The following is a 25283-nucleotide window of genomic DNA, read 5'->3' on the forward strand; positions in this document are numbered from 1 at the left end:
AATGTTACCAGAAATGTTACCAGAAAAGATCAGAAATCAGTCCTCTACAGTAAAGCATCAGAGAGCCCTTAAAATTGTCCAAGCACGGAAGCAAGAGACTCTGGCTTCTGGCCTGAATTAGTCTTCAATCTCATTTTTCTCTATTTTTTACTATAATGATGTTGTTGTCGATGATGATGATGATGATGATGATGATGAAGTAGTATTTTCTCATTATGTCTAATTTAATAAATTGAATAATAAAATTGAAAGTGATCTCCCCTCATATACACACAATTCTACTCTTCAGAAGCAGCCATGTTAACAGTTTGAGGAAAATCTCTTTATAACCATCATTTCTGTCCGTAACACTCATGAAAGGGCAGCTATAATTGTCCTTTTTTTCAAGTGGAAGAATGGAGTCCTTAAGAAGGAACAAAATTCTCTCAAGAGGTCTCAGTATAGCTGAGAGGGGGAAACACTCCACATCTAATTCCAGGGTTGCCCTGAATAGCCGGGTGGGTGTGTGCAATGTATATATATATATATATATATATGCACACACACATATTTAACATCTGACTCTGGGCTAGACTATTGCATGGAGACATAAGGCCAAGCTGCCTTCTAGTAGATGTGGGGAGGACATCTATCTCAAACAGCTGAAATATTTAGTACTGGGCACTGGTTACACAGGGCGCCCTGCTAAGGCAAAGGATTTGATATAGAAGCCAAATAGGGATGAGTTCTTAAGAGAAAACATTGCTTTAATTGGTGTGTGCCATGCGGGAAAGAGTGAGAGAAGTGTGACTACCATAGTGTTCAGTAAATAGAGCTCTAGCCTAGGAGATCCGAGGATAAGAGTCAGAGGTATCTAGATGTGTGGGCATATGATTAACCTGGGAGAAGACTGTCTGAAGCTGGAAAGTCCCATTCTCCCTGCCAGCCATCCTATGACCCAGTTTTGGGAGAACAGTAATTCTAGATCTGTTGTCGAGAGGTGCTTGATCAGCACCAGAACTGGGGCAGAGTCGGTCTGTGTCTCAGAAGCACCTCAAAAGCCTAGCTGGTGAGCTTGGAGCACAAGGTCACGGGCAACCCAGGAGCCACTTGGAAATTCACCTAACAGGGTGGGCATGAGAATCTTAAGTTCCCCCTATTTGGAGGTCAGAAGTAGTCCTAGAGACCAGCATAGGGCTGTTTTGGGGTCCTGTGCCCATAGCTTTAGAAAAAGAGAATTGGGGCACCTGACTGGTGCAGTTGGTTAAGTGTCCAACTCTTGATCTCGGCTCAGGTCATGATCTCACAGTTCATGAGTTTCAGCCCCACATTGGGCTCTGGATTGATAATGCAGAGCCTGCTTGGGATTCTCTCTCTCCTTCTCTCTGCCCCTCCCCTGTTTGTGCTCTCTCTCCCTCTCAAAATAAATAAATAAATAAATAAATAAATAAATAAATAAATAAACTTTTTAAAACATTTAAAGAAAAAGAAAAGGAGGACTCGGGGGGTTGGAAAGCAGGCGATGTTGAATACCTCGAAGTTCCACAGTTATAAAATTAAGCATCTTAGGTCTTTTAAAAATGTTTACTGGTTAAAATTATGTATAGAAACTGAGTATTGAGGATACATCAATAATGTATCAGGGTTAATTTGAATGGATGTGACAGGGAAGGCTACAGCCTAAGAAGAGAAAACATTTTTATTCAGGATGCTAAAAATAACAGCTTTGTGTGCCATGTTGAACATTACTATTGAATACAGCCAAGCAATTATATATCCCAAATCTAGCATACATTTACCATACAAATATAGTAATACTAAAAAAGATTAAAGAAGTTAAGGCCCTGTTTAGCACACCCTTCCTTAAAAAATACTTTTAAATCACTACAAGTGGAATATGTTCAAAAAGCAAATTTCCCAGCAAAATGAAGAGCCCTTCTTATTTCTTTGATATAATTGCTTTGGAAACGTGATTTTTTATCATGGCATTTCCCCTTTTCCTACCTCCTCTCTTCAGGCAAACAATCCATTTTCTCTACATTGTCTATGGAGAAGCATGTGACAGGCAGAAAGCACAAATGGCCTGACAGGCTGTGTCCTGTGTTCCCCAAGCCCCAAGCCCTTGAGGAATTTGGACTTGTTTATAGATGAGTCCTCAATGTCCACTCCCATTCAAGATAAGAAAAAGATTTCTCCAAAGCTAAGGAGGGGATAAGGCGGGGGCGGGGCGGGGGGTTGGTGGAGAGAAAGAGAGAGAGGGAAAGAAAGAGATGAAAAAAGACAGATGATAAGAGCCAAGAAATCAGTGTGCTCTTGGGAGGAGAATGTGCACATCTTTCCCCAGAAAAGGTCTGGGGAAAGAGGTGCACAGATGACAGAAAGAGAGAAAAAGGCTACATGGTACTGGGTCTAAGGGTAACAGGGCCAGGCAGATTCACAAAGACTCCTGGTTGTCCAGGGTAGCCCTGAGGCAGCATAAGAGCTACCGGAGCTGTAGGGTCATGGAAACAAAAGATGTCTCAGCAGCCACCTACACAAAGCAGTGGTTACGGACCAGATGGGCTCCTAGGGGTCCATGTCTCAGTACTACACGAGGTGCCCTGTCCCAGTTGTAAATGGGGCCAACCTCTACTTGGCAGGAGGAAACTGAAGTCATCGAAGGCAATGCTTCCTTCTTTACATCATCATGGCTACTCACAAACAATGCTGATTATTGAGAGTAGCCTTCAAGGCCTAGCTCTCCTGCTTAATTATTCTGCATGATATAAGCATATGATTAATGCTTTCACTATACCTAAGTGGATTAAAAATAAGAAGGAATGAGGGAGGTTTTACCCCCAGACTGTAACTCTGTGACCACCTGAGAAATACTACTTTAATGTGGATGTGTTCACCAAATTCAAGACTTGATCTGAGTTCCATCTCTGACAAAAACAAACAGAATTTGTGAGTTTGATGGTCCTGAAGAGATCCCTGATGTATTGTTGACATGTAAAGAAGAAATCACAGTATTCATCAGTATTTGGGCCCCCATAGAAGACTGGTCATATGACCAATCATACGATGTCTGTTGTGGGTTGAATTGTGCCCCCTCAAAAGATGTAGTTATCCTAACCCACAATACCTGAGAATGTGACCTTATTTGGAAATCGGGTCTTTGCATATGATCAAGTTAAGGTGCAATCATTAAGGTGGGCCCTAATCCAATATAATTGATGTCCTTATTTAAAAAATAAGCGGGAACTTTAGACACAGGCATGTGCACAGGGAGAACACCACGTGAAGATGACAGCAGAGATTGGGGCCATGGATCTACAAGACGAAGAATACCAGGACTGCCAGAAGCACTGGTAGAAACAAGAGAGGGACATGAAACAGATTTCTCCCCATGCCATGAAGGAACCAACACCGCCAACCCTTCGATCTTGGACTTCTCGCCTCCAGAGCTGTGAAACAATAAATTTCTGTTGTTTTATCCAGTCAGTTTATGGTAGTTTGTTACAGCACTCCTGACAAACCAGTGCAACACCCAAATGTTTTGAGAAAGTGGTAATAAGGACTTAGAGCAAAATCTGGAAGAACAACAATAAAATCTGAAACAAGAAAAAGAAGCAAGAAAGCACCAGAGAGAAGGAAAACAATAAAGATGAGAAGAAGAATAACCAAACAAACAAATAAAAGCCCACTCTATCTCTTTCTTCATTACAATAATCCCTCTCCAACAACAGATTCTCCTAGTGGGAAATTCTAGCGTGTGGGTATTTGCTTCTAAGTGTATTACTTAAAGTGTATATCGTTCTTATTAGGGATAAATAGAAAAACGAGGAATGAAGAGATGGGAATGAAAAAGAAAGGGAGAAAAAGCAGATGGCAGAAGAGCGAAAACACTGAAATTAAAACTTGACAAAATAAAGAAGATAGGAGAAAGCACATCCCAGATCTGGAAGCACATGCTGGTGACAACTGGGGGAAGGGATCTGAGACGGTCTTAAAAGGGGGCAGATGGAGGATGGGGAAGGAGGCAGGAATCAACTTCTCAAAATATCAGTTCCTAAAGGCTTTGAATATTTGTTGATAACACTCAATACACTCATGTGAATGCATAGCTGCCTCTTGCTCACATCACAAAGCAGTACACATTTGCACGCAATCTAAGTACATGGCTCAAACAGGAGAGCCTGACAACTGCCCAGAGAACAAAGGGTGATCACTGCAAATTAACAGGGACATTGGCCTGTTAATAATTTAAGATGTGTGAAATATAATTATTTTTTTTAATTTAAATTCTCGGTAAATACCATGCAAATGGCAGCAATTCTCTCACCCTCAAAGGTGAGCTCTCTCTCGTGAATTTTGGGAAAGGTGGGCTTGTTTCATTTGTTCTCTAAGTTAGTTCTATGCTGCGGCTGCCTTTCCACAGTTCTCTGCTCTTTTATGGGTCTCCATGACGGAACGAGTGTTGACTTCTATTCACCATCAACGTCTGCTCACTGATGAGAGTTCCTAGCGTGCTGTCTCCTCGCGTGCACTGGCCAGTGATGAACGTGAACAGGCTATACTTCTTACAGCCTCCTTCTCCCACTCCCCACGATTCCACCGCACGGCTCACGGCTGTTGAGATTTTACGAAATTGACCGTGAACTGAAAAGGATTACAGCAGCCTCCCTTTATCCTTATCGGTTTTGCTTTCCACAGTTTCAGTCATCCTCGGTCAACCGAAGTCTAAGCAGATGACTCTCCTTCTGACAGATGGTCAGAAGGTCAATGGTAGCCCAAAGCCTGTCATTCACCTCACTTCATCTCATTGCATAGGCATTTCTATCACCTCACATCATCACAAGAAGAAGGGTGAGTGAAGGACCATAAAGTATTCTGAGAGAGAGAGAGACCACATTCACATACGTTTTATTATAGTATATTGTTGTAATTATTCGCTACTGTTGTTAATCTCTTACTGTGCATAGTTTATAAATTAAATTTTTCCATATGTCTATATGTGTAGGAAAAAACAGTATACTAGTACTGGGACTATCCATACTACTCTCCATGGTTTCAGGCATCCACTGGGGATCTTGGAACATATTCCCCATGGATAAGAAGGGCCTACCATACTATACAAAAAGGAAGATGTTTCTAAACTGTGTGCTTTACAGAAAGAGCTTAAAAAAAGGAAAAAAAGTAAAGCATTTGAGATGCAGTCTGCTTGAAGACACAATTCCTGGCTTCCCTGCCTATAAATGCACTCTCTTCTCACCAACTGTTCCCATTTTTGAAACATAACAACTAAAATCTCCTACAACAACACATAGTAAAGACAGAATATTGGTAAGCAGAGACGTGCCATTCTCCTTTATTCTCCTGTGGCCTTCAGACTGTGTGGAATTTAAGAAAGACAAAGGCTGCCCATGTCAGTGTTATCTTTAGCATGCAAAAAATCAAAACTCAGTCCAAACCCACCTCTTTTTGAAAAATTTTATTTAAATCCAAGTTAGTTAACACGTTAGCGTAATAATGGTTTCAGGAGTAGAATTTAGTGATTTATCACTTACATATGACACCCAGTGCTCATCCCAACAAGTGCCCACCACCCATGTAGCCCATGCCCCCACCCAAAAACCCCTCCAGCAACCCTCAGTTTATCCTCTGTATTTAAGAGTCTCTTATGGCTTGCCTCTCCCTCTCTGTTTTTATCTTGTTTAACCTTCCTTTCCCCTATGTTCATCTGTTTCATTTCCTAAATTCCACATGAGTGAAATCCTATGATATTTATCTTTCTCTGTCTGACTTATTTCTCTTAACATAATACATTTTAGTTCCATCCACGTTGTTGCAATGAGAAGATCTCATTCTTTTTGATTGCTGAGCATTATTCCGATATATATATATATATATATGTATGTATATATATATATATCTCACATCTTCTTTATCCATTCGTCAGTCGATGGGCATTTGGGCTCTTTCCATAATTTGGCTATTATTGATAGTGCTGCTATAAACATCAGGGTGCATGTGCCCCTTCAGCATTTTTGTATCTTTTGGATAAATACCTACTAGTGCAATTGCTAGATCATACATAGGGTAGCACTTTTTAATTTTTTGAGGACCCTCCATACTGTTTTCCAGAGTGGCTGCACCAGTTTGCTTTCCCACCAGCAGTGCAAAAGTCAAACCTAATTCAATGTTTATTTTCAGAATTTATTTTCTCATAACACAGAATGCCCTAATATAAGGTTTGGTTAGGTCGGCTACTCAACAATGTCATCAGAGATTCGAGCTCTTTCCCTCTCTCTGCTCTGTTGAACAAAGCATTGGCTTTACCTTAGGGCTCATACCCTCAGAGTCAGCAACTCTGATAGCAGTATACCCTTGTTCACACCCAATGGGAGAGGGACCCTGGCTTTTCTTTGCAGAAACCTCAAACAAGCCTCTTGTCCATCTTGCCTTATCTGCTCCTGTATTCTCAGCATTTTTAGAGTAGCCATGAAGACCTTCTACATGCCAGTTGAAACTTATTTGCATAGTACCATTTTCTGGACAAAGTGCCATTTTTCTCCATGTTCTTTTAGACATCTTTTTAATAGTGATGAGATTTAAAAACCAATAACAGAGGTCACATCTAATGCATAGAGCATTTGTAGCCACATTTTAGAAGTATTTGGCATGTAATAGAAACTCAGTAGATACTTGTTGAATGAATGAAGAATAAATAAATCATATTGGCCCAAATGTCTTGAAATCTGAACAACCACTGGTGAAGGAAAGGGAACACCATCATTAGTTTCTTATCCAAAGGGAAGCAACAATATTAACTACAATCTCATTATAGAGAAATCTGCCCTTCGAAAGCCATACCTTAGCTCCTCAAAGACCCTAGCCAAAGCTTTGAAGTTAAACTGTTTTTATTTTCTTTTATGTTCGCTTTCCTCAAAGGTCAGAGTTTAGGAGAGTGTACTCTCCTGTAATTTCTGAATATGGAAGGGAGACTGTAGGAGGATCCCTATTCCTGTTACACACACTATCCCCAAAGGGCAGGGTAGGAGGCAAGGCTTGACCATCCAGGAAGAGTTGGTTCATTCAGGCCTCAGATGCCCAACTTGGTGTTTTTGATATGTTCTTATGAGTAGAATTGTGTCCCTCCCCGCAAAGATATGTTTATGCCCTAAGTCCCAGAACCTGTGAATGTGACCTTATTTGGAAGCAGGGTCTGGTTAAGATGGGCCCTGATCCAGAGACAGGTGTCCTTATAGGAAGTGGAAAATTTGGGTGTGCCCGGGTGGCCCAGTTGGTTGGGCATCCGACTTCAGCTCAGGTCATGATCTCACAGTTAGTGAGTTTGAGCCCCACATCGGGCTCACCGCTGTCAGTGCAGAGCTCGCTTCGTATCCTCTGTCCCCCTCTCTCTCTGCCCCTCCGTCGCTTGTGCTCTCTCTCTCTCTCAAAAATAAAGAAACATCCCCCCCAAAAAGTGGGAAATCTGGGCACAGAAACACAGGCAAATGCCCTGTGACAACAGAGGCAGAGATTAAGTGAGGCATCTACAAGGCCAAATAATGCCAAAGATTGCTGGTAACCTCGCTGGGAAGGAAAGAAGGATTCTCTCCCACAACCTTCAGAGACACGAGCCTCATCTTCTTCTATACCACCTGCTTTTCTCTATCTTTAGCCTTCAGCTGTGAGGGTTCGTTCTACTAACATCTACATGGGTTTTTATATTCCAAATAAAGGTTTTCAAAATCTCTCCTGGCACCACAGACCGCCAAAACTAAGAAAGTTTGTAACAGTCTAGAGAGCTCATTTTCACCCAGATTGTTAGTTCCTTCACAGGTGAAAAACTTTAAGTTTCATTTTAGAATTTTTTTTCTGTCCAGAAAGCTGTTTTCACCCTTCCCCTTCATATTCCTGAAGTTTCATAAAATTACTCGTGTAGGAATGGTCATCTAACTCAACCTCCACCTGACAGGACATTCATAATCTCCCATGGTCAGAGTCATCTGTGCTTCCAGCACCCGGGCAGTGAGACACGTGTGCCACCCTGTCTTCTTCGTATCTCACTATTTCTGTTGCTGCTACCTCATTCATTCATTCATTCATTCGATTAATATTTCCCGAGCACTTACTTTGTCAGGCACAATTGTGGACAGTGGGAATACAGCAGGAGGCAATGGACAATGAATGTCGTTGTGAGTGTAATTTCTAATAGATGGAGATCATAAATAAGCATTGCTAAAGACCATAGAGGAAAACTAAGTAGGGACGTGGGCTAGAGAAAGAGGTCACGTGGGAGTGCAATGTAAAAGGGTAGTCAGGGAAAACTAATTTCTGGTTATTATAGAAAAATGCAACTAACAAGAGTACTTTCTTGCAGAAAGTGTTCGCTGCTCTGAATGGTGATAGGTTTTTCTTCTTGATTTTCTAGGAAGTGTCATCTGCCAGTTGCCCAAGATCCACACCTTTTGTCTCATATCTCTGGGACAGCTTCTGCTCCAACCTCAGCCCTTCCCCGGTCAGAATTTTCCCTTCTCTTTGGGCCTAACGGTTGCACGCATTCTACTGGCTCTGCCCCAGCTGTACTCTCTCTCAACATGATGTCCAGACCTGATACCCTATGCCAGGTGGGCTCTGACCGACACAGAATAAAATGGAACCATCACGTCTCACACCCTCTGTTCTGTGTACTTTTTATCTGACGGGGCCAAGACAGCTGTGCCCACTTTTCTCTTTTTGTAACCATATTGGACTGTTGATTCATACAGAACCTAATGTCAATAAGGTTGCTAAGAAATTGTTCCATCTTCAGCCCCAGGCTCTTTCCACTCTGTGGAGATTCCTCCCTCTTGATTTCATTACCTTTGGGAAAATTTTAACGAGTTAGAGCAGTAGCTGCGGCAGTCAAGATACACAGCATGTAATGACCTCCAGGTATCCTCCTTTGCTCCGTCTAACTCTGCCTACTTTATCCTAGCAATTTGACTAACACCGTCCCAATCTGCAAAGCTTTAAAGTGCTGAGTTATCATCTGCCTATTTTTTTCCCCCTCTAATGTTTAAAAAGAAATCAATTGATGGCAGCTTATGTTTCTGTCCTTTGCTTCCCTTGCCAGAGGTGAATCCCACTGTTTCAGAGCAAGAGCAGGCTGGGTACCTGCCCTGTAGCCTCTCCAGCTGAGGCTGGGATCACAGAGAAAACTCATATTCTCTTTTCACTGGCCTGTTCCCCCTTGTGAAAATTAAACCACGTGGTATGGAGGTTAAACCTCCCTTGGTCTTACAGCCAATCCCAAGGTGTTCTTTTTTATTCTTCACCTTCCAAAATCAACAGGGACAGATCATCATGAGGCTTTAAAACTACCAGTTGCTGGCTGTGGAATCTTGGATTAGTTACTCAACTGCTACGTGACTCCCTTTCACTAGGTGAATAAAGTTAATAGTAACTATGTCCAAGGCACATAGTAAGCATTAAACCAGTTCATTTATGGAAAGCACTGAAAAAGTAGCTGGTGCACAGTGAACACCATTTAAGCATTAGCTTCCATTTGGGGTTAAAATTAAATGCATCAATTCATCGTTCACTCCCAATTAATTGGAGGCAGATTATCTGCTCTATGTTTCCCCCTGGAGAAACAGTATGGTATGTTCTGGAATCAGGCAAGGAATAGTGTCTGAGCTCAGCTGCATGACCTTGGGAACATTATTTATCCCAGGTAAGCCTCAATTTTCTCGTTGATAGATGGCGATAACAACCTCCTTCACAGAGCTACTGTGGGCTTCAGGTGAGTTAAGTGTTCATAGTGTTCTATAAAATACCTATCGATTTATGGCTTTGGATGCCCCAAATGCATTCTTGGTTGGAAAATATTGTTCTTTGAAGATAATTTCATCATCCTAATGCCACAAAGAAACTTTAGCTCCTGACTTGCCTTTTCCAACAAGAGGCTGTTTTTCTTGTCCTGGCTGTCCATTGTAACCTAAGCATGAAGGTACCATTGCCACAACTTTCCCTTCCAGCCCTGTGAGCTTCACCCAGGGCAATTCCCTTTGTCAACAGCCCACCCCATCATTCAAAACCCTTTTTCAAATCTGGCAGCCATGAACTATAAATTTCCCAGTAATGGTGGGCTTATGGCTTACCCTTTCTGATTTGTTAACGTTAAAGGCATTCTATGAACAAGACCAGATGAAGAGTACCAAGAGGGTGGGCACATCGGGTTCTGAGACACGAATGGCAAGAGTAGAAGCATAGTATTTCACAGGCATCTCACTCAGTCACCAAAATAAGTTGTTGAGTATCCCATGTGACCAGCATATGCAGAATCTTTGACTGCATTAGAAAAAAAATAGCATTCAACAAGAACAAAATCATATTGCTGACTGCATCACATTTTCTCCAGATAACTTGATGATCATAGTCCACAGCTATACTTACAAAATGACAGAGCTAGGAGTACCTTTGAGATCACTTGCTTTATTTGGGACACAAATAAACTTAGAAGTGAGATGACTTCTTCATGGTCACAAAGGTAAGGAATGACAGTCAGGTCTAGAATTCTGGCCCCAACTTTTGGTCTATTATTCTTTCCACTGCATCACATAACCTCATATTTGTGCTGAATTTTAGGATTAAATATCTACACAACAGTGATACAGATATTTTTCTCATTTCATGATTTCAGTTCTCTATGGTCCACTAAAAGAAAAGAGTGTTTACAGAGAGGATCTCTGTGTGTAAAACCAAGGGCAAAATGCTTCTATTGGCGAACCGAGAAGCTAGTCTTGCCCAAGGAAAGCTTTCACTATATTGTCATCCTTGAGTCACTCAAAGTGAGTATGTGCTCTTGTTCATCTAATTTTCCAACTAAATGTCATCAGTCACCTTGAAGCAGCTCATTTCCTGCTGATAAACAGCCCTTGACAAGGCTGTAAACAGTCAGTTTTTACCACCTGGTCATTAATCCCTACAAATGCCCTAGACCCAAATTCCTAATTGCTTAAACAAATGGTTTCCATGGATGATGAAACATCCCCGCAAATCTACAGCACTTGCTGGTAGCAAAAGTAGTTCTCTGTGCCACCTACTCCTACACTTCTCCCCTCAGTCCCAGGAAATGCTAAATGAAAAGTCAAGAGAGCTCTGATGGCTGCAAAGGGGAAGTCTGAAGGTAAGGGAGGCAGTATTGTCATTCATTGCCATTCCCTCCCCAGAGGTGATTCTGAGAGCAGGTGAGACTATGATGTATGGGACGTAAGAGAGAAAGGTCTAATGGGAGGAATACTTCAGTGTTGTCAGTGAGGATTTAGGTGAAGTCTCGTCACGATTAAACAAGGGTCTCTGTGGCTCCAAGTAGAGGGATATTTAAGCAGGATTGGGGGGGCAGCCAGTTCTCAGAGAAATGGTCTCACAGTGGCCACGTCATGCCCAAACCTGCATTTAGGTCTGCTGTGCTGCATTAAGGTTTCTGTGTTGGCCACATTGTTGGCCTGCCTGGTTCTTTGGTTTTTCTGGAGGCTGTGACCCCTGTTCCCTCACTCCCACCCACATGGTCATCATGCATACAGTTACCTCGGGAGCATCCCCTCTGTGCTGTGTGACTCTAGCCCCATGACCCTAGCTGTGACCCTTGACCTGAGGTAAGCCAATAGGAACCCCTTCTACCGTTGTTGGCCTTGAAGCCAGAGCTTCAAGCTGGTACTTTTCCATCGCCTATGGCATATACTTTAAAGCTGTGTACTCCATGATTATGTTTCCACATGGTATTCAGGAGAAATGGAGGCAGCCAATTTGAAGAAAGAAAAAAATGAGAAAGAAATTGAGAGGAATAAATGAAAAATGAAGACAGAGATGGTTGTGATGAGTTTTATTGTTAGTTCCAGTTGTTCCTGGAACCCGTGTGCAGTTCTGTTCTTGGATTCCACAAGACCTCTGGCATTTGAAGAAAAGTTCCCTATTTTCATTAAGCTAGTTAGGAATCTGTCATGGCAACCAAAAAAATTCTAAGAACTATATTCCCTTCTTTCCTTTGACACTGACTTTATGGTGGATCATTTAAGTCCAGGTACATCTCCCATTTTTTCTTTAATGTATATGGTATTTATAGTCAGATAGAAATGAGGTCCCTGGGTTTTCATGTAACCTTGGATTTTCCTGATACCGTCTAATTGTTGGAGGTGGATTACTATCTTTGCTGCCAAATGTCAAGAACACTTGGATCTACTTGGAAGCAGAGCCGGTGCTGATAGGGCAGTGCCCTCTGCTCGGAGGGCAGGCTTGTTCATCCTGTATCTCCTGTCACCAGTCTACTACGTGTTGTGAGAAATGGGCCATTACGGGGATCAGAGAGGCTCTGTATAAACGGGTAACCCTTTGACCTGAGCTTAAAACATTGCTTTGCTACTCTATGAAGCTGGTAGCAATGGTGGGGTCAGGAGAGTATCCTCAGATTCTCTTTGCAAGACTAGTTTCTGTCGTTTCTACCTTGGTAGGCACAGACAGACCATAGCTACAAAGGGGAAGCAACTCCTCCCTGAGGTTACAGCTATGGTCAGCAAACGAAAATAATATAAAAAGTTCTAGCAGATTTTAAAAACCCTCTTATTAAAGCAAAAGTTAGGCCTGTCTGTGAATGTGGGAGATGGGGACACAGATTGAAGTAGAACTTTCTCGCCCTGTGTCTGCTTCTCCCTGTGTCTTCCACCACTCCGTCCCCCTGTCCTGTGTTCCTATCTTGAGGGACTCACTATAATTATTCGGTCTGATTCTCCAGCTGAGAGCAACTTTGGAACAAATGTGTGTAATAGTTGCACAAGGTGTTCTCCCTCCTCCCATCATGCTGCCCCAGCACCCACAGCCCCAGACTGGAGTTCCTAGGTAGAGCCTTCATTTTCTCCCACAGGCCCCCAATGCTTGCAGCCTCACCTCTCCATTCTTGATCCTCACCTCAGTCACCTCCCCTGTATCCACGATGTCACTCTCTGTTGATTTCCCAGCGGTTACTTTACTCTCTTTGGGCAACGTATTTGTGAACAAATGTCTGATGAATAAAATGCTAATCCCAAAGAAATGCTTCTAATGATGGAATTCCAAAGTGTCAGACGAGTTGGAGAGTTGGGTCTTCCGATCCTCTGAGCATACATTACCCACTTGCCCGTGCTTGGGAGCAGTCCCTGTGTCTCTGTGTCTTAGTATCCACGTAAGAATTCCATAGCGCAGTAAAGTGCTTAGGCTTATTTTATTTCATCCTACTTTGTATCTATTGAAGATCCTTCCTCCTGAACTTTAAACTATGCCACAGTATACTTTTTATCTCAACCTTTTAAAAAAGGGAGGATTGAGTAAATTAGAGTCTTGGGCACTTTGAAGACCTCAAGCTAGAAACAGACGTTTATATAAACCCTATAATATCTAACACATTACCTTGCACAAAATGAAAGGAGAACAAGAGGGAAGCAAGATTTTATACAGACATACGTATATATACATATTGATATATACACACATATATACATTCATACATAGATTTATAATTATATAAAATATGTATTTCAGATAATATATACACACAGGTAACACTCAATTCTGACCTCCCTGATCCTGACACTGATTGAAGAATTTTCAGACTTACAGGCAGGCCCCTGAGGCATATATCATCCCTTAGAGCTTTAGAAGATAAAGCCGCACCTGGCCTTGAGTTGGTGACCAGCATTGGGCACTGATTTCCCACATGATTTATCCAACAGAATTAGTAAGGAACTAATGTTCCAGACACTGTGATAGGCTGTACAGTTTCCTCCTGCTCAAGGCTTTGTGTTTTCCCACCCACTGCCTACAAAGACCTTATTAGGAAATGTTTGGGGAACCTGAAAACAGGGACTATGTCATATATATGTCATATATAGGGGTCATTAAACTTTTATTTGTTGGTGGATTGACTGATGTTTTGAGTACTAACACATGTGGAAGAGAGGCATTTGATGTACATTTCTGTGTCTTGTGGTAGAATTATACCCCTCCTTATACTAGAACTTCAGTATCTTCCCTTCTCAAAATGACTTAAGGGGAGGATATCACCCAAAGTTGAAATAAGATCACAATCAATGATAATTAGATAATTCACAAATGATTTCCTAATAGCCTAAGAGAATTCATTTGCCTTTCAGTACTTGGCATGCTACATTTTATTTTTTTTTTTTAATTTTTTTTTCAACGTTTTTATTTATTTTTGGGACAGAGCATGAATGAGGGAGGGGCAGAGAGAGAGGGAGACACAGAATCGGAAACAGGCTCCAGGCTCCGAGCCATCAGCCCAGAGCCTGACGCGGGGCTCGAACTCACGGACCGCGAGATCGTGACCTGGCTGAAGTCGGACGCCCAACCGACTGCGCCACCCAGGCGCCCCGCTACATTTTATTTTATTTATTTATTATTTTTTTAATGTTTATTTTTGAGACAGAGAGAGACAGAGTGTGAGTAAGGAAGGGGCAGACAGAGGGAGACACGGAATCTGAAGTGGGCTCCATGCTCTGAGCTGTCAGCACAGACCTGACGCGGAGCTCAAACTCATGAACCGTGAGATCATGGCCTGAGCTGAAGTTGGACGCTCAACTGACTGAGCCACCCACGCACCCCTTGGCATGCTACATTTTAATTTTTCAAATGTTTTTCTTCTGATACGTTAGGTTCTACACTGCATTTTTCCAAGTTAAACACTAGTTGCAATGGTTTATCTTCCAGTTATCTATTGCTGCAAATACAAAGCCCCAAAATGTGGTGGTTTAAAACAACAATTAATTATTACCTTTTGAACTTCTGGTGCTAACTGGACCAAGCTAAGCAATTCTCAGTTGAGATCTTTCATATCAGATGGGTATGTAGCCATCCGAAACTTGGCTGGGCTAAAGACCAACACGACCCACTCATGTGGCTGGCAGTTGATGCTGGCTATCTTCTGGAAGCTTACCTGGAACTTTAAGCCAGAGTGCCTACGCATAGCCTCCATAGGGCTTGGGCTTCCCATATCATGGCAGCTGGACTTCAAGAGGCAGAGGAAGACAACTAAGCATGACAAGAGGCTCAGGCAAAAGCTTCAAGGCTTCTAGCCTCAGAAAGTATACAGTATCACTTCTGCCACATTTTATCGACCAAGAATGAGTTACAGATCAGCCTAGAGTCAAGGGTAGGGGGCTATATAAAGATGTAAACAAGATGCTTTTGTGTGTTAGGCATCAGCTGGAGCAGCTGGGCCTGGTGAACCACTTCCAAGGTGGCTTCTTCACTCACACACCTGGAGCCATGGTGCTACCTGGTCTCTCCCTGTCTTTCTCTCTCTCTCTCTCTCCCTACCTCTTGTTTCTATCTCCATCTCCATGGCATCTCAACCTCACCTTTAAGATATCTTCACAACACTATGGCATCTCACAGCAGGGTAGCCGCAGGATTGCTGGACTTCTTCCCTGGTCACTGGATTTCTCCAAAGATGCTATTGAAAGTTCCAGAACATCTCTTTTGCAATATAACAGTATCAATCCAAGTCACTAAGATCATTCCAGATTAAAGGAGAAAGAAATAGACTCCACTTCCCAATGAGGAAATGCCATGCCTGTAAAGGAAGAAAGGAATTGATGATGGCCATTTAGGAGACAAGCTACAAGTCCCCCTTATTATCTACCAAAGACATGGGGATCTCCTAGGGAAATACATAGTTCTTCTTCTCTGCCATGTCTTGCCCAAATACCAATTTATAAAGGCAGCTTTCCTTGATTCCCCTATGTGATATTATAGTTCATAATGTAGGAATGACATCACCAAGATGATAGCATAGGTCATTCCTGACTTTGGCCCCCCTCACAGAGAACAGTTGACATCTATTCGAGAACAAGACAGCACTGGGAGAATTCTGTAACACAGAGGTGAGACCGAAGCACCCCCTTGCACCTGACAGAACAAGATACACTGCACAGAAGGGTAAGAAAAGCCACTACATGTCGACCGTATTGCGCCTCCCCCAGGCCAGTACAGCATCATGGACAGGTCTGTCCTGAGCCTCTGGTTCTGCCAGTGGGAAAAGGGAACCCAGGAAGGACATCCAGCCCCAGCCCAGAATTGTGGGTCACTTTGTGGAATCCCCTACTTGGATCTCACCATAGGATCACAGGGGAATCTGTGAGTTTGACCATTCAGAATCTGACTGTGACAAGAAGCAGGGAGGTGCTCACAACAACTAGCACAAGGATCTTGGTGGACCAAATTCTTACCTGCAGCACCCAAGTGGTAATCCTGTTGATAGGAAACTGTCAAGGGATGACATTAAAAAAAATTTTTTTTAATATTGCAATACCATCTCACCACAATGAGATATCGCTTCACACCTGTTAGAATCGCCATCATCAAAAAGATAAGAGATAACAAATGCTGCCATGGATAGGATCTTGAAGGCTTTATCCTAGGTGAAATAAGTCAGATAGAGAAAGACAAATACTGTACGGTCTCATTTATACATGAATCTAAAAAACAAAAGAAGACAAAACAAAAGAAACAAAAAACAAACCCATAGAAAAAAAGATCAGACTTGTGGTTACCAGAGCAGGAGGTGGTGGGGAGGGGAAATTGGAGGAACGCGGTCAAAAGGCCCAACCTCCAGTTGAAAGATAAATAAGTACTAGAGATGTAATGTACAACGTGGTGACCACAGCTAACACTGCTATAAGGTATACAGGGAAGTTGTCATGAGAGTAAATCCTAACAGTTCGCATCACAAGAAAAAAAATTGTTTTCCTTGATTCTTTTCTTCTTCCTTTTCTTTTTTATTGTATCTATATGAGAAGATGAATGTTAGCTGAATCTATGTGGTGATGATTTCACAATACATATAAATCAAGGCATCATGCTAAACACCTTACACATACACAGTGATGTATGTCCATATTTCACAATAACACTGGGGAAAAAAAGAAATATATGTTTGGTCTTTGACCTGTTTCTGGCACAGAAATTCTTGGAATTTCCTGATGAGAGGGATAAAGTTGTCTTTTGTCACATTGATGACGTGACTTTGGACCGTACCTAAAGATGGGACTGGTTGCCACAGTAGCCAACTGTGTAATTAGAAGGTTGGGACTTTCAGTCCTGGCCCCTGAACTCTGGAGACAGGAGAGGAGCTGAAGGTTGAATCCATCACCAATGGCCAGTGATTTAATCAATCATTCCTACATAATGAAGCCTCTGTAAGAACCCCAAAAGGACAGGTTTCAGAGGGCTTCCAGGTTGGTGAACACATAGAGGTGCTGGGAGAGTGGCAGCACCCAGGGAGGGCATGGGACCCCAGGCCCTTTGTCCATACTTTACCCTATGCATCTCTTCTATCTGACTGTTCCTGAGTTATACCCTTTTATAATAAACCAGTAATCAAGTGAAATGATTGTCTGAGTTCCTTGAGCCACTTGAGCACATTTATCAAACCTGAGGAGGAGGTTTGGAACCTCAATCTATAGCCAATCAGTCAGAAGCACAGGTGATAACCTGGGCCTGTGACTGGCATCTGAAAAAAAAGGGGACACTCTTATAGGACTGATGCTGCAGGATCTCCAGGTAGATAGTGTCAGAATTGAGTTGAATTGTAGGACACCCAACTGGTGTCCAAGAATTGTTTGGTAGTGTGTGAGAAACACCCCCCCCCACCACCACATTGGAACTGGGCCCAGAACCCCCTTTAAACTTAGAACACATTAGGATCCCCTTCTGAATGCTCATTTTAAGTACACATATCACAGCAATTGCTGCTATATTTTACTAAGATTGTTTGTTTAACTATGTGTCTCCTTGAACCAGCTCCTGCTGAGAGCACCTGTCTTGTTCAGAGCTGCGTTCCCAATACCCAGCAGAGTAATATCACATATGGTGGACCCTCAATATTTAGCTGATCATGAAGGTTAATTGTATCTACAGCAAACTTTGCTAGAGGTATCCTTTTGCTTCAAGAGTCAGGACCAAATCCTTGTTCTTTGTCTCCCTCTTTTATTTTTCCCCCTTTAACTTTTTCCCAAATGTACAAGGGCATCATTTTCATGGTAATAACACCATCAGGACTTGTCCTGAGCCTTTTTTTTTTTTCTGCTGCAGCTCCTATGGGCTTGTGATTATCATGCATGAGACAGAGACGGAGCAGGGTGGCGGGGGGGGGGGGGGGGGGTGGCACATAAGCTGCTCCTGAAACGAATCTACCATGATGCACCAGCCAGGAGCCTAATAGGGAGCATGATCCGCAATTTGCTGAGTGTAGCTCAACAAGGAGCCCTGGGCTGGGCTTGTGACATTCCATTTCTCAGAGGATTTTAGCTCCTGCTGCTGCTACAGGGAAGGATTGATGACTGTGATAAGAGATTTGAACACAGTCCTCTTAAAAACAGAAGGGCTGGGGTCATCAGGCTAATTGGGACTGCAGACACGTGTATGTGCATGTCATACATAATAATGTGTGTATGTTATGTACGTAGTATAAAAGGGTAGAATATTTGAGGATAAAGCAAAAGCCAAAAGGACAAAGGCAACAGGCAATCTAATCCACTTAATGGGTCAAGAAGCTCAGAGCTGAGCCGCAAATGCATCATTTGATAACGGTAATGAAAAAGACAGCAATCTATATCTACAAATAGCATTAAGGCAGATTTGGTTTAGAGGCCAAACTAAGTTGATGTGAAATTTACGAGACCGGCTGTCTCTCAGATGATGAGGGTGCATTCAGTTCCTTCTTTTCTCCTTTGGAGCTCGCTTAGGTCTTATTTCCAAGGTATGTTTTCCTGATATGTGAGGCTCAATTTTGTTTAAATGAGAATTAAGCATTTTGCCACCCAATCTTATCTTAATGCTGAGGATGCTGATTTTACAAGTGGGCGAAGCCTATTTAGTGGCCCTTTGGGCGTTACATTTCCTTGTCCAGTGTCTGCGGGCTTCCTGCTCACAAGGGAGTTCACACGCCCGTGCACACGCACACACATGCAGAGCGAAAAGTTGCTGGTGCCTTGAGATGGAATTTATAGTAAGGCATGTGTCTGAATCATGACTTAGCAGCTGGTCCTAGAAAATGCCTGAAATGTGTGTCCCGATGATTTGTTCAGTGTGCTTTGTGTCTGCAAATCCCGTTATAATATTCCTGTGCAAAATGCACAGGGGCTTCATTTTTTTTTTTTAGGGACTTCACTTTCAACCAAAGTTCTAATACATACTCCACAGTAATCACAGTACATTGCACTGCAAAATATGCAGGATCCATTAATTTTTTTCTCCGTATGATGCCTCAGTCAATATCAGGTAGCATTCACGAAGAGTAATGAAGTCTGCTTTCAACACAGCAATGTTCCTACAATTATGTGCTGATTGACCTTCACTTTGTGCTGTGCCTGCAAAGAAAGGGAATCCCTTGATATACTGTACTGAGCAGAGCACGTGCAAGTCAGATGCCTTGAAGTAAGAAAGGAACTCGTCCCTGCAGCATGTGATGTGAACTTTCACTCCAGATTTGCTCCTGCTTCAAAAGTTAAAGCAGACCAGATCAGAAGTTTGGGGGTAGATTGGGAGAAAACTGTTTGGTTGTTTTTTTTTTTAATGTTTTTTAGTGTTTATTTTTGAGAGAGAGAGCACAAGTAGGGGAGGGGCAGAGAGAGAGGGAGACACAGAATCCCAAGCAGGCTCCAGGCTCTGAGCTGTCAGCACAGAGCCCAATGCGAGGCTCAAATTCACAAACCACGAGATCATGACCTGAGCCCAAGTCAGGCCCTTAACCGACTGAGCCACCCAGGTGCCCCCAAATTTTTTTTAAGTCACTCTGGGATTCAGGTCTTCACTTATTTTGTGGGAAATTTTATAATAAGTGAAGTCACATTATTGACTTATTCTACAAACCTAACCTAAGCGTATGCTCCCTTTGAAGGAAGTGTGAATTCCACATAAGACGCTACAGCATAAAGAAGAGCTCACCCCTCTTTAGTGCTTCATCGTGGCTTCCATGGGCCTCTGTGCTTTGGTCACCGTAGTAACTACTGTAAAAAGGAAACTCCAGAATATGTAATGACTCAAGTGCAAAGAGACATGTATTTCTTGCTCACCTGGCAGCCCGGGACAATTTCACGTCATCAGGGTTGGTGATGATAGGGAGGAATGTTCTTCCCTACATAGTCACTCAGAGAACCAGGCTGATAGAGGCTTTGTCAAATACATATGACGTCCCCAGTCTCCCCGGACGTCTTATCTGGAAGCGGAAAGGAGAATGAGAAAACCCACGTGAAATTTTGCATGGGTGATGGCCACAAGGATTCTGCTCGCATATACCTCTGGCTAGAAATCAGCCGCACCCAGCTGCAAGGGAGGCTGGGAGATGCCACCTAACTGGGCCCCCAGGAAGAAGAGGACATGGATTATGTGAGCAACCTCTGTCACACTCCTCTCCTTTATGTTCTTTGAGGGGTGGGCTTCCCAGTTTCACAGGGTCTGTGGCAGTGTGAGAATACGACATGCTCCCCCAGACGCTTTCCAGAGGCAAGGATCACCATCTGTGGGATTCTTTCGTGTCCAGCCACAACTCAACTCCTACATTCAAGAGAGGTATTCCAAAACCCTACCGAACATCTATCTGATTGTCAAATAAGCACCTCAAATGTGACAGCATGAAACCAAATGTAGCTTATCTCCTCCATAGAAATAGTATCTATTCGTAAGGTTATGAAAAGGCTGAAATGTGTAAGCCACTCAGAAAAGTGTCGGTACACAGCAGATGCTTAATAAATGTTGATTATTATTTTTTTCCCTCCCACTCTCCTCCCACATAAATCTGTTTCCCGTCCCATGATTCATAGCAGGATCACCTACCTTAACAGGTCAAGCTAGAAGTCACATGTGACTGCTCCTTCTCACACACCTCTTACTACTGTCCAGTGACCTTCAGATAACTCTGGGCTGCTGCTGATTTCCTCCTCATTGTCACGCTCTGTCTCAGACATTCATTGCTTCTGAACGGAGCTATTGCAAATCCTGCAAAATGCCTTCCTGTTTTCTCTGATCTCCTCGTCCTCTGCCTCTGCCTCTGTAATATTGCCAGAGTTCCATCATTAAAGCATCCTAACATGTGTTATCAAACACTCAGATGGCTTTTTATTGTCTGCAAGTATGAAGTCCATAATCCTTGATGTTGAAAAGGAGGGTGGAGCATATTGGGAAGGCTTACTGGGGTATAAATATGGAACTGTTTTATTTTTACTCTAGTAACTACCTTCAACTAGGCCACCTTGATTCCTTCTTCCCCTCTGGGCAGTACCTCCCTTAACAACACGGAGCAGACTCTGAATTTTTAGTACCTGTGAGATACCAGAAAATCTCTCGATTTGGATCTAAAACACCCGTTCCTTTTTCTAGCCTGATGTTCCTCTAGTGTTGAGAAAAGGGAAGAGGGTTGGTGGAGGCAGTTGCCTGGTAAGGGACCCTCCCCAGACTCGGTCTGGTTCGGTCTGGTTGCACCCAGTGCTGGTGGCTTCTAAGTCAGCAGTGTGATGGTATTCTTAGAAAGAGATTGGCTTTAACCCAGCCCCTCCATTACTGAGGACTTCTCCACAGTATCTCCACCATCTGACCACCATCTCCACGCACCCCAGCTGCGCCTCCGGGTACAACAGTGTATCGTGGGGTACAGCGGCTCCCTAGGCCAGCCTACAGCTGCTGCTTCTCAGTTAAACCTGGCGCTCTTCAGATAGAGCCACCAGGACTCTGAAGTCTCCGGGATGTTGGAGTCCCCTCCTGTACCCTCTAAGGACTATGAAGGGCTGGGATGAGGCATAGCTTGTCCCACCTTTCCCCCCAAACATTGGATACTACAATCTGTTCAAGCCTGTGAGAGTAGCCCATTCTGGTGGGTCTTTCCTCCTCAGAAATCTCTAGATGTGAACCCTATTGGCTCAGGTATGTCTGCAAACCTCAGGGCGCACGTGAGATTCTGGGACTGAAAAGGACAATGTAGGCCTGACCCTAGGACTTCGGCATATCCTCCGATAACTCTTAAGACATTCTCTGTATGCAGGAGCATCAGGGCGCTTCCAGAAGGTTGACAGTTCAGCATATACCGAGCCAAGGAATGAAATGTCAGTCTCTATGTCTTGAAGTTACTTCCAGCCTTTACCAGAAATCCCCTTAGAACCCCACTCAGTTGGCTTCGGGGATGAAAGGCACTAGTCTCTCACCTGGAATCAAGTGCCATTCACTCAGTTAAGACCTCTCTACCTTCCCCTTCTCCTCTCCTGACAGGGGTAGGTGGAGGTAGGGCCAGCATAGCTCTGGCCCCTCCAAATAAACCCCAGGGAGGCCAGAGCTGGCCTCTTTAGCTCGAGAGTTTCTTTGGAATGTGATGCACATAGGGTCTTCATCCACATTTGGTCCTTGGCTCCAATTCTGGGGCAGAGAAAAACCCATTTGACACACGATGAAGTACTTCATATATATGTACACTTCTGTCGGCCTTGTCACCGTTTTTACAGCACCTTTTGTTAAACGTACCTCTCCCTGCAGGCACCGGAAATCCTCTAAAGGCTGAATCTTCTTCCTTTTTGTTCCACCATTTCTCAGCACAGCGCTGAACACTTCGTGGATGCACAACAAGTGTCCAGGACGTTATCTCCCAATTCCTCCCACATTAAGGTCCCGGATCCATGAGATGCCAACCCCGTTTTTTGTTTGTTGTTTGTTGTTGTTGTTCTTCAGAAGACAAAACTCAGGTGCAGAGAGATGAGATCACTTATCTCGGGGCACACAGCTAGTTTGGGCTTCCATTTCGTATACAAATTCATACACTTAATGGTGCAGCAGAAGCATAAGTAAGCCAAGCATTATTTGATGACTGGCCTTTGGAGAAAAGAGAGTGGGTAATGGAAAACACTGTACAAATTCCAAAAGTTGATTTTTGCAGATGAAGCACATTTTTCATTCTCGGTCTGGTAGGGTTTGCCTGTGTGTGCCGTGACTAATTCTTACTGGCCCAGCCTAGACTTCCTGTTTTCAGGGCAGCATGACAGATTTGTTGGTATAGTTTGGCTTTAATTCATTTCAAGCCGATCCTGGAAACCGGAGGCCCAGTCATGTCTTTATTGCAACATTAACTCCATTTTTTCTTTCCCTACTCCTTCTATTAATAAGCAGAGGCCACTCACTAGGGCAATCTTAACTGCCCACTGAAAGTGACAGCCGAAAGTATAAATAACTCTTCTCACTTACCCTTTAATACTTTTCTGGGAAAAGTAGCAGTTTTGTTCTCTTATCTCTTACGTGGATGCAGAGCTGATAAATTCATTCAAGACAGCTTAACTCTTTCTTGGTGAATCGGAATTTCCAGGGCAGCCTGCCCCAGAAGGGCCAGCTCCTCCCGTGCCATCTTGCACACTCACAGTGATTTGGAATTGATACAAGATTTCCTCTGGGCCCCTAGTTGTGCCCACACTTAACTCCACCTATCAAAGTGTGGAGTGGTTGGAACCTGAGAAATTATCCAGGGAGGTTTTGTTCCCTTGCTTTGTCTGTAGGCACAACAAAACAGCTCACTTATTCAGAAATCTCAGAAGAGGGTGCAACGGGAGAGAGGTGGAAAGAAGCCTCCAGCCGTGGCCGTGGCCAGCCACACGTGGGTGGTTCCGCAGGCAAACTCTGGACAGTTTGAGATGAGAGCGGTCTCTGGGCATGGATCCTTTGGAGGGGGCAATTCATGAGCCAACAACCCCTCTGCACATGTACCTGTCTTGTTCCCTTACACACATCGGGTAAGGCCTGATCTAAAAATCTGCCCCCCTTCCAAAGCCTTCCTTGGCAAAGAAAAGAAACCACAACCTTTTGTCTCTGGTGAGTCCTTTGTCTGAGCATGAACCAATTATCTTGGCCAGGGAGATTCGAGCACTGGCTGGCCATTCTGTATTGTGTATCCACACTCAAATCTGGGAAGAGGAAGAAAGTACCAGCTGTTAAGTGGCAGAGGGGCATCCAAGAAGACCTGGGGAGCAAAGCAGAGGGTCACCGCCCCCGCCCCCGCCGCCCCCGAAGAAAGGATGCTGTGCAGGCATCTATATATCAATAAAAACCCTTTTACACTTTTTAAATTATACTCTTAAATTATCTCATTAACATATAACTAAGATAATTTTGATATTATCTTAGCATAGTATTAAAATATATTATGCTTCTCCGAAGACCATTAGGCTGTGCTCATAACACCCAGGAATTGTACACGCTGACTGCCTTTTGTGCTTTTCAAGCAATGTACCGCATGTTAAATTTCTGTGTCAAGTGTCCCATTTTTCCTAGTCAATCCCTTTCCTTTCCCATCTCTAGGACTCACATGGAAAAAAATTAGAAATTACAAAGTGTTTCACAATGGAAAAGATGGGGAAGAGGTATAGATGTGTTGCTATCAATCAGTCATATATAGCTACGGGAAATTTTGAAACACAGGACATTTACAGGGCCTAAGAGTAGTTTGGGGGAGTAGATTTTCAGAATGCAAAACAACAGTAGAACTTTCTTAAACAACATCTAATTCTCAGAAGATTTATTAAAAGAGAGGTGGTTATCTTCATGTAAGATCTGGAAGGCCAGAAATGTCTTCCCCTTAATACTTCTTGTTCTCATTCTGCTACTGGAACCATAACCATTACATCTATAACACAACTCCTTGACACGGCTAATTGTCCTGTTTGTCCTGTTCATCGCATGATGATTGTCCTGTTCATCGCATGATGTGACTTGGGGTCCCCAGACTACAAGCCAACCCCCTCGTTTTCCCTTAACTCTTAAGTAAATGTGGGCGGCCAAGAAGTACGAGCGTTCATAATGAAGTGTTCTTATAAGATTTAATGTTTCTAGTCTGCCATCACTGTAACACTAGGACTTTGGTATTTCTTATAAATGGGTCTTTCCTCTTCAAAGAGCATTTTGTTGCTTTCTGTCCAAAGATTCACTTAAGCAAAAGCATGACCTAAGGGAGTATAAAAGAATAACAAACATTTCTACCTTATAAATCGCCTCACCAGCAAATACTTACCACTAAAGGGAAGAGAGGAAGAGGGCCTGGGGGTTAGTGATTATAGGGAGCTCTAAGCCTAGAGAGAAGGGCATTGCTTTAAAGAAGGTGAGGAGGGAAGGGGACAATGAACTACAATTCTTTTATGGCTGCTTCATTCCAGGCTCTCTCCAATGCAAGGGATTGACAAGGATAAATATAAAAATTTCCATCCCTTGGAGTAATCACAAACCAGTAGGGAAGACAGACACACACATTAACTAGAAGAGTG

The 25283-nt window shown here is 43.1% G+C and overlaps 2 long non-coding RNA genes across 2 annotated transcripts in view; one reads left to right on the top strand and one right to left on the bottom strand.

Annotated features, from left to right (window-relative positions):
• Positions 1-8633, top strand: part of LOC125164323 (uncharacterized) — a 55759-nt gene extending 47126 nt beyond the window's left edge. Inside the window, exon 5 of the long non-coding RNA XR_007151721.1 lies at positions 8399-8633. This is a non-coding gene — a long non-coding RNA (uncharacterized LOC125164323). The remainder of the gene's footprint in view (positions 1-8398) is intronic.
• An 11448-nt stretch (positions 8634-20081) lies between these two features.
• On the bottom strand, positions 20082-22824 carry LOC125164596 (uncharacterized). The gene is made up of 3 exons (XR_007151822.1): positions 22507-22824; positions 20833-21046; positions 20082-20215 (listed from the first exon to the last, which is right to left on the bottom strand). It is a non-coding gene; the product is annotated as an uncharacterized LOC125164596 (long non-coding RNA).
• Between the last annotated feature and the right edge of the window lie 2459 nt (positions 22825-25283).

This window comes from Prionailurus viverrinus, chromosome B1 (assembly GCF_022837055.1).
Source record: "Prionailurus viverrinus isolate Anna chromosome B1, UM_Priviv_1.0, whole genome shotgun sequence".
Classification (NCBI taxonomy): domain Eukaryota; kingdom Metazoa; phylum Chordata; class Mammalia; order Carnivora; family Felidae; genus Prionailurus; species Prionailurus viverrinus.